Raw genomic sequence first — 11,337 nt, forward strand, 5'->3', positions numbered from 1 at the left:
GACAATTTCCTGGCTTCTATTCAGTTAATATTTTATCATCTCATACTTGTCTCACCCTTTCCCATATTTTGGGAATGGGATCATTAAATATTCATATTTCCTAAGTTAATGAGGCAACCTTATTCCTGCGAATGTAAGTATCCTTCATCATGTTGTCAGACGATAACGTTAAATTATTTGCATAAGGTATTCAAGCAGTGCAAGAGAATATGATGCCTTTCTTAAGAAAGGTGCTGCTACGATCAACTCAATCTGTACCAGTCTTTGCATTCAATTATACTTTGACGACCTAAATTACGGTAGATATTCGTAAACAGAGTACTCTGAGAACGGAGTGCTACTCGATATGTCACTCTCAAAATACTATTTGCCGTCATAAAAAGGGATCGTGGAAAATGTACACAAAGTAGCGAGGAAATATGGGTCCTAAAGGTAATAATGTACATAAGTCCTTGACGGTAGAAAGGAGAGCCGACGTTTTGATAAAAGTTTGATGAGTTGAAGAATGCTAAAGTGAATGGCATTTTTCTGATCGTTTGTTTTGATTTTTTCTGTAAAATTGGCAGGAAAAAATCACAATTTTCAAACAAATTTTACGGTGACTTTTCTTCCATGACAGCCCTTCTGAATTGCCTTAAACATCATATAGTCAATGACTGAATATTTACGCTTCTCCGACGAATAAATGAGACTTAATTTTAAATTTCCTGCATGATGCAGTCACTGTCTGCCTACCTTCCCAAGTACTGGCCAATGTCATCAATTTTAATAAAATAAGATGTCTGTATTGATGTAGACAAATTAAACACGATTGCTTTACAGTCTAACCTCCTAAACTATGCTTAACTACAAACTATGATGCATGTCAGATGAGAATGCTGCACTTTGAAGGCTAATCTTACCTTCAGGCTAGAAATCACTCGACATAAATAGCCCTGGGCAATTCATTTTGTTACTGTTTACTGTGATATTACAAGGTTTTAATAGAGTTCCTTATACCTATGTTAGATTACCATCTACGATAGAAATATCATCGAGACACTTTTCTGATAATTAAATAGTTGTTAATTGATCTGTTATTGCAACTTTTCAAAAGTTGACGCAAAAGTCTTATTTATAGCAGATACTTGACTGTAGTAAGCTACACGATGGCCTTAAATTAACGGTAAATAGACTAACAGAAATATTAAACACCTATTGCCTGGTCATGAGGGCTATAGCGCCCGTCTATTACCCCGAGGGGCCGTGTGTTACCAGAAACACATCGCCTTCCCCGAGGCCGTAGGCCGAGGGGTATAGCGATGTGTTCCTCGTAACACACGGCCACGAGGGGTAATAGACGAGCGCTATAGGCCGAATAAAGACCAGGCTATAGGTGTTTTACAACACACCACATGCTCATGTTGTATTGATATATAGTTTTTAATGTGTTTTGATATTTTGCACCCGCAACAACCTATTGTGACAAGTTTACTGGGCGACGTTTCCACCATGACAGCGGTTTCAGTTGTACGTGGTACCACTTTCTTTCAAAAAATATTCTAAGCATACCTAGCGACATCCATGGTTGCACTTTAATCTTTCCCGTCGATGAGCTGTTCAAGTTCCTACGCTGTTGGAATGTTGGAAAATGTTGGAAAATCTGTTTTAGAGAATGTGTCGTCACGTATCCTGGACGCACATCACGTTCTAGTCACCCGCCATTGTTGCAAAGGTGCAGACGACACTACGGTCACGTGACCGGGCACTTTTCCAAATTTGGTCAAACTATTTCCCAAGGGAAATAGCTTTTCAAAAAATACCCTCTGACGTCACTTTTGTCGATCCGATGGGGACTATACGTATCTATTTTCTCGTCACGTGACGTATTCTGGCGAATCGCGACACGAAATGAGCATGTGGCGTGTTATAAAAATCAATATGGTTTATAAGAACACGCAATGCGTTAAAGCGTAGATACATATACTTTGCTTACAAGCGGGCGCTACTGTAAATGATTCGCTGTTTTAAGGTCTTGCCGTATTCTCCGTCAGTTCTACAGACGCAAAAACGTCCGCCACAGTTGAAAACGAAGTTTGAAATGAATAAGAGTTGTGGAGTTACCAGTCCAGAGTTCTTACAAGAACATGGATACCTTATGAACAAAGTTCTCTGCTTTTGACATCGGAATAATTTGTAATTTCATTCATATAAGCTTTAAGCCACAGTTGGCATCTTTGGTAGTTTATAATTAAGATGGGAAGTATTAATTTATTTTAAATAATTTTAAATAATTTATATTAATTTCATTCATGTAACAACCAGGGAATACATTTCTTGCGATGTCGTGAAATGTAAAGCAATTATCCCGCAGTAGGAACTCATAATCCATCTCTAGAATAAATGTTGTACACTCAGTTACCGTGGCGGTCTTCTAGGAAAAAGTAAATGATTTGAAGAAGGAACAAAAATAAATGCAGAGTATTTCACCTAGATGTGAGTTTTAGGGGTCTGATACGTGTATACTGAGGTAAATGTTGAACACGGTGATAGCACAACAAATAGCAGTACACATGATTTCTGCCTTGTCGACTCATTAACTGAGGGGCGGACCGTAGACTTGGGATAGTGGTTTTTACGGAAAAGGAATTAACAGAGTGGACATTATTGTGCGCATGATTGCAAAATTAATAAACATTCATAAGCGGGCACACAAGGTTACTGTTAGCTGCAGCAAGATGGCTATACTCCTTACTTGCATTTATGTTTTACAACCTCAAGCTTCCAACGTTGGTCTTCTGTCGGAGTAAATTGTCACTAAAAAAAGAATATTTGCAACTTACCTTGAGTCCAAATCAGCCTATTTTAACGACTTTGGTGTGTATGTATGATTACACAAAGATTAACTTTCCAGCTGTTACCAGGTAAAGGGCATTCCCGAGGTACTGAATGCCTTAAGGGATCTACTACTAGCAGGAAGGTAAACAATAGTCAACATATCTACTTATGCTAGTTGCGAAACCAATACATTGCGGCATTAAAACAGATACCACGGAGTCGTAATAAACAAGTGATGATTCACATTCTTACCCAAGTGAAGCAATTCGTGTATTTGTATGTTCGTTTACTCGTGTCACATGGTTTAGGTTTCCTTGCCCCCTCCCCTGACATATGGTTTTCAGCTTATTTTCCCTGACTCTGGTTATTTGGTGATATATGGTTTCTTGAAAATAGCTCGGTTTTAGTAGCTTTTGGTGAAAAGGATTGGTGACTGTGCGTGTAAGGGAATGCGTGCTGGATCGAATTTTCTGTGCCTCTTCTGATTATTATCTGATTTATCAAAGAGCCTGATTACTAAGTATATGGTCAGATTTATATTCAAAGCATAAACAATTAAAACTCTTCAATGACTCTTTACGTGATGGTATTGTACCCACTGATTTTAAACATGCTGTTGTTAAACCTCTTCTCAAGAACCATCTCTTGATCATGAGATTCTTAAAAATTATCGGCCTGTTTCTAACCTACCATTCCTATCAAAGATATTAGAACGCATAGTTGCTACTAGGCTGACCAATCATATTGCTAGTCATTGCCTGAGTGATCCGTTACAATCTGCGTACAAAGCTGGTCACAGCACAGAGACTGCTCTCTTAAAGGTTACTAATGACATATTGTTAGCACTTGATGCAAAACGTGATGTATTTTGGTTTTACTTGATCTTTCTGCAGCGTTCGATACCGTTAATCATAATATTTTATTAAGTCGGCTGTCAGACCTTCTTGGTGTTTCAGGAAATGCGCTTAATTGGTTCCGCTCATATCTTTCTAACCGTAGCCAGTGTGTTATTATCGATTCCACAAAATCATGTTTCCGTCAAATTGATACCGGGGTTCCACAAGGGTCCGTTCTTGGCCCTATACTATTTAATGTATATACATCTCCTTTGGGGAAATTAGTTGCAAGTCATGGTTGCCTGTATAGTTTTTATGCAGATGATTCATCATTATATATGTCTTTTAAGATCAATGAAGCTTCTGCGACAGCCAGCAATCTTGAACTTTGTATTTCACAAGTTAGGTCCTGGATGTCTGCTAATTTCCTTTGTTTGAATGATGATAAAACTGAATTTGTAACTTTCTCTGCATCTTCCAGTAATGCTTCGGATGATAGAATACAGGGGATACGGGTCGGTGACACCCTGATTCCTGCTCAAAGTCAGGCAAAAAGTCTTGGAGTTATCCTGGATTCTGGTCTTACAATGTACCCTCATGTCAACAATATCTGCCGCTCAGCTATTTTTCACTTACGACGCATTGCAAATATTCGCAAATATCTTTCTAGATCAGACACGGAACAGTTGATTCATGCTTTTGTGACATCACGCATTGATTCATGTAATTCGCTTCTTTATGGTCTTCCGAAATATTCAATTGATCGCCTTCAACGTATCCAGAATGTAGCTGCCAGAATTGTAACTCGCTCAAGAGTCACTGAGCATATCACCCCGATTTTGTTTCAGTTGCATTGGCTGCCTGTGTCTCAACGTATTGTTTTTAAGATTCTTATATTCACCTTTAAATGTATCCATTCACTCGGTCCAACTTATCTTTCTAGCATGGTTAATTTGTACGTCCCAACCCGTAATCTAAGGTCCGCTGACCAATTTAAACTGTGTCAAAGCAGGTCGCGCACAAAGAAATATGGGGATCGTGCGTTCAGTATTGCCGCCCCCTTTTTATGGAACAATCTTCCAATTGAGGTTCGTCGCTCCCGAAGCCTGACAAGTTTTAAATCAAGTCTTAAAACATTTCTTTTAATTCTGCTTTTAACTGAACTCATTCATTGTATTTTTTGTTTTTGTTTTGTTTTTAATTCTTGTAACCTTTTTAAAATTGATTGTATTTTACCCAGCGTCTCTGATCACACTATTTGTGTGGATTTAGTCGCTTTATAAATGAATAAATTATTATTATTATTAAAAAAGATCAACATGGTATTCTAAAGTTACGGACAAAATATTCGATAGCATGACGTCAACTTTCTTCTGCGTAATGGCCAACTGTTCAAAGTCACCAAGAAAAATAAATTTATAGAAGATTCGTCAAAGCGATGCAAGCAACAACTTGGGATGCTTAGCATCAATGCGATCCAAAAGTCACGTAAAAGCGTGTTTGATGTCATTTAATTTATAGATAATATGTAACTGAACGTTTACTGAAATTTGAATGCGTGTTTTAAAATGAAATGAATACCTGCTACCTACAGCTACTTCAAGATGAAAAAACTGTATCACTTTTTCAACAGGCCTAATTGAAATTGATTGTCAAATGTAAGTCGATGATATCGTGAAGAAACTGAAAAATATTTGTCTAATTCTCAGGTACAGTAGAAATGGAAGTATCTCGAAATTCTTTACAGGAATATGACACGGATTGTCTATGAGAGTAAGTAGTTCATTGTGTCATTTTCAAAGCAGGCTGTCACGCCTTCCAAGTTCAGATCTCGTGTAAATGCAAAGACTATAATACCTTAGCTGAGTTGGTTTGACATACTCACATTATAAGCACATCCAGATTGGGAAAATAAACTATGTAGAAATAACAGCTTCTCGATAATAATAATAAAAATATAAGTTACAAAATTAGAAACTTCACTGAGTGTTCTCTATCTACGTTCCGCTACAAATCACGTGTGTACATACCCTTGTAGCAGTCTTATCTTATAACAGAAATATATTAAAATGGCAATTCCTGTCTTGAAAGGTTTTGCGTCTTAGGTGTTCAGTTTGTCCACCTAATGTTATGAAAGTGTACGGTCTGATACTGTTTGACGTCATGCGATAATCAATGCAAATAGCACTGATATGCGTAAAAAAGCGCTGTGCTTCGCCGCTTGTCAAAGCGTTTGTTTGTATCAGATTGGCAGAGAGTAACTGTACACTTTGAATGAAGGAATATATTAAGGGTTCTTTTTGATATAGAAATTGACAACCATTATGTAGGAATGCATGGTTATTAAGATTATTACGAAATAGCAAAAATTGAGGAACAGAAATCTTGACATGCTACACACTGTGAAAGAAATTGAAAGTTATGAGGGACATATAATTTACAGAGGGAATTCATTTGCGTAGTTCCCTTTGGCACAGAGATACTTTATCACTAGGATGATGTGAAATGTTCTGATGTAATCCTTTTGAAATGTACATCTCCGTTTTAATTCAATCTTATAAGTAGAGCTTCGAATGTAATTTTCGGTCTTTTGTCAAGATTTCACGTGGAAAACTGCTGCATTCACAGTGAATGTGATTTCAGGTAACATCAGAGCGAAAATCACGCTCATTGCACTACACTTGCAAACCATGTGACCAACTCAGGGTTCCATTAAGTGAATTGTGCCCTGATAATTGTACGCATGCTGAACAGACTTGTGTGTACAGATCATGTACACAGCAAATTGTGGTACAATTTAAATGCAAAATGACAAAATAATGGTACCATATGGAAGAGAAATCCAATGCAATAGTCTTTAATCAAATGGCTACTCGGCCGGATTACGGAATTAACTGCTCTTACATCTACAACGAACGTGTAATTTTATATAAAGGCTATCTTTTCAATTCGCCGCAATATGCCATGACATCACCGATAATGTCAGTATTGATATTTAAGTTACATCCTTTGATGTTTCTAGCGCAGAATGATGGTTCAAAGAAAATGCACTATACAATAGCAGGAGGAACACTGTGTGGCGGTGCTTTGAACGGATTTGTAGATGTAAGTAAGTACCCAACCTCTGTGTCATGGTAAAGATCTGTGCCAACACGATCATCATTTCTATATATCAATATAAGATTTCACATGCAGTTTTCGAACCGCAATAAAACACGATTGTCTATGTGTGGGGTCAAGATACTGCTCCCCCCTCTCTCAACCTCGCTCCCCCTCTCTCTCGGTCTTGTACCATCTAGTTGGGCTGTTTGTGAGAAATCGTCGCCGGACAACATTCTTTTAAGTTTCAGCTGCCTCTCTGAGATGTCTCTATTATTGCGTCATGACAAGGAGAGCCACTAAGTTGATAACGTACAGAATTGAAAAAAAATCCCAAACGCCTGATATTACCAGCACGATGAAAATTAACGTGTTACCGTTGTCATCAACCCCAACGAAACTGAACATTTACGTTTTATAATCGCCATTGCCATATCCTTTTATAGTAGAGTATGACTTGTGTCACGTTGTTCTTGCTAAAGAACATACCCACCATCAGCAGTGGTCAAGTTCGATCAAGAAAAGACAGATCGTGCTAAAATTAAGGCAGTTATCGGAGCAATAATTACCAGCTATTGAAATGAAATGGCCATGGTATATACTAGATTTGCTTTCAACTCTGACCAAGTGATATTTCCTCCTTCAAATACATCAAAGACATGTGTGATTGCCAAACTGATCTACAAACGAAACTGGATCAGCTGGACTGGCAGCATGCTAAGTAGATCTGACGGGCAGCAAATCAATAACAAGAGATTATCACGTGCCATGCATGAAGAGTTACATTCTGTATCAAATTGCGGCATCCATCAGAAAATAACGCTAACAACTAGTTGAACTATTTTAATTTCTTTAAATTCCTAAGATTATCACTGCGGCAAATGTCATATATCTTGTACCTTGACATAAAATGAACTGAAGTTACATTTGAGAAAAAAGTTACATATTTGTCAATGGAGTCAGCAAATGAACTGTCTAGTGTCTCCTTGTCGATGATGTCACTTGTGAAACCTAATTCAATCATCCACATCAGGGTTTGAATGCGTTCTATGTTCGAAAATACAAAATCAGCAAACTCGTCTTTTGAACCACTGGACAGCATTGTCAGAGTTTTCTTTAAGGATTGACATTCTTATCTTTACTGAGCTCTTGTAAAACTACTTGTACCTCAGCGTTTCAATAATTTTTATGTAAAAAATCAAAATAATTCCTGTGAATTTCTAGGAATCCATCCTGTCGTGTATTATATAAAGTGCAGAGACACATCTGGAATTTGAATGAAACTGTCATACTACATACAAGCGTTGGGACAATTTCATGTCATGTTGATATGAAAGAGTGAAAATTCGTATCTAAATATCACACAAAGCTTGGTAAATGTCACATCACGTCAGGTAATTGAGCTACTTTACATGTTCCATACACTTGAAGATAGAAAACTCAGACCGAGCTGATTATATAAATTTGCAGTGCTTTGACTTTAAGATGTTGACGTAAAATCTTGACACCATGAGAAGTTTCCATAGAGCAAAGTGAGCATTGAAACCATATCTCTGACATCTGTATCATTCAAAATAATCGCTGATTTTCCTCTCTAACCCACGAAGTCAAATCCCAAAGGTGAAACAAGCCATTAACCTGAACATTGCCCTCTACAGGCCGTGTTGTATAGAGGCAGAAGCCTAAAATAAGCACAAATGAGCATTTCTTGTAGCATGCTGTAGTGTCACTTTTCAAAGATGAACCTGACAGACCTAATTAACTGAAAAAACCACGTCTTGCCTACTGGAAATCGTCTTCATAATAATTGACACATATGTCTCAGGTGGAATGGTCAATCATGTACAGTGAAATGTAAAAGTCAGATTAAGGAGAACTATTGACATAAGGAAAGTACATTGTTACAACCAAACAACAAAGAAGTATATTTCAGCCATAAGATTAATGTAAGAATGTTCGTACAAAATTTCACTGTTATACGAAAAAATTGACACTTACTTGTAAAAAAGAATCTCGCACATACTTCCTTAAAACAATTGTAAAAAACTCTATTAGGCGGGTTTTAGTCCATTTTTCAGCCAACTTTCTGACCTGTTCTTCTAATATGCAAATCACAGTCAATATTAATTTGCATAAGACACAAATGCACAAATTAAACAATTTTTGACAAAGTCCTTTTTTCTACAAAAAACACAGTGAACATACCACTTAATGTAACTGTTGTTAGAATATAGCAATTGTGCATGTATATCTTCCAAACATAAATTAGCAGTTTCATGATTTTAACAAATTTCTCTGATTTTCATCAATTTAACCTGAATGTTTGGTTGAATTAAAGTATATGAGACAACTAGAGATCCATCTACTGTATCTGTTCTATGCATTGTGTCTTCTATAAGAGAGCTGTCATTATTTATTAAGATTGGGAGGTGGGCACTCAAAAAATTATGATCAACAGGGGTGGGCACACAAGCATTGTCAGGTGTTCTGAATACGAACAAATTATTTTAATGTCAAATGTTCAAAAGATCAGGAGGGGGGCAAGACCCCCTCCAGACCTCCTCATGTATTCAATGCTTTTGAGCTGCCTGGTAATCAAATAATAATGCAGTAAACTACAAACACTGCATTTACCTTCAAACTGTCTCTGTATTCTCCTGCAGTGATATGCTGGCCTTTGTTGCATCTCACTGCTAGAGACCACCGGAAGAGTTTAAGTTGGTATAAATTTAGTTTTTGTAAACATGGAAATATAAAATGTATTTGCTACACAGCTCTAACGTTTTTGCTTCGCTATTGGAGGTCAGATGTAATTTAGTTTTCTTCACTGCATCAAATGACACTATTTCAACATTAAATTTTCTGATATTTTTGCATCACCAGGGAACTCCATGAGATTGGGTTATTGCTTCAAAGTAATTCAGCACACACATCTAGGATATTTATTTCCATGTTCATAAAGACTTAATTTAATTCAAAGCAGCCATGGTATTCTGTAGCAGTGACACAAGATTAAATGTTTTAATAGTTCTGTTGCAGTCCTAGGGTCTTTGAACTGATCACCAAATGCAACAGAACTGGCTTCTTGTGGTGGTTTGAAGAGGTAGCAACTCTCGATTTGAAAGAAAGTGCTTGACTCAGACTTAATGAACTGCGTATCAATGAAAGTCCAGGTATTACTGGCAACAAAATCAGAAGGTCTCACTTCAAAAAACTCAGAGTCTGTGAAAACTCATTTCAAGCAACTAGGTTAAAGTGACCACCCGCCATTCAGCATGGGCATGGCCTCCATTGCAATTCTTGTTACAAGTAAAATGTATTGTCATTATCTGTGTAGCAGTCTGTCATTCTGGATTAAAACGCTACATGTACAACTTGGAGAGATGACAATCTTACTCGCCCAACTAAATTAAATCCAAGGGACCCAAGCTTTCCGGACGCTTTACCACCGTACAAAATTACAACCATTCCATTTTCAATTACTTCTGCTATACAAAATGCACTATTGCAATAATCCCTACAAAGACAGCACCTTACATGTCCAAAGGACTCCTGTATGAGATTTAGCTTAATGTTATCGCAACCTGAATACACAATGTCCGGCCTCTCTTTGTTCTCTTGGCACTTTCTAATGTAACAGCTCTAGTAACACAGTACCTACAACATATTGCAATCACCCTAATAGAGGAATGTACATGGCTAGAAAGCCAATTTGCCCTTTGGAAATCCAATCAGCTATATTTCAGCACTTTTTGCGTGTGGAATGGAGTACTACCAGGACAGATTTAAACAGCAATGTCATCTGATCCATTTCACTTCAAAATTCTAACAACTCTTTTCCACTCTCTTTAAATGTACTCTGTTGAATTTGACACAAAGTTTTTATTTCTCAGGGAGTCATCTGGAATACATCAGTAAATATTGCATAATTAGCGAATATTCTGAAGCCAATTTTCAGTTTATAGAGCCATCCTTGCATAATATTTTTGGCCTTATTTTTCTCTGTGGCAACCATCTTTTCCCTTTCAATTTTTAGTTCTTCTAAAGACATCAAATACAAACTTAAGTCCACATTTTTTTGACCATAATATTAATTTAAAGTGATACAGTACTACTTAAACACATTTTTCTCAGACTGAAAACACCTAGGGGGATTCCATTGAATAGCAAAGTGCTTAACAGCACCCAATACTTTGAGAAAAACTGTATGAAAATTTGTTTTAATACTTTAATAAACTAGTTAGTTCTGTCAATCAACTTTTGTTTCATACAGAAGACCAATAGACCAAGAACCCCTGCTGTTGAAATTTCAATGTGCCGTGGACACCTACAAATCTATACTGTTGACAACAAGCAATGCTCGGTCATGAAGACTGCCATATCATACTAGTAACCAATATTAGAATTTTTACCGTTTTCCTGTCAGGTTGACTGTCACTATCAATTCAACCAGTGACAAAAATTGGTCTAGACAATGCACTTTGGTAGACTTGATCATTTGAAGACCTCTAAATCATGTATACAATGTCATGTGATTTTCACTGGCTTGTCTCAGGGCTGTAGCTATTAAAGCTCAAATGGCAAA

This window comes from Ptychodera flava, chromosome 11 (genome assembly GCF_041260155.1).
Source record: "Ptychodera flava strain L36383 chromosome 11, AS_Pfla_20210202, whole genome shotgun sequence".
NCBI lineage: Eukaryota > Metazoa > Hemichordata > Enteropneusta > Ptychoderidae > Ptychodera > Ptychodera flava.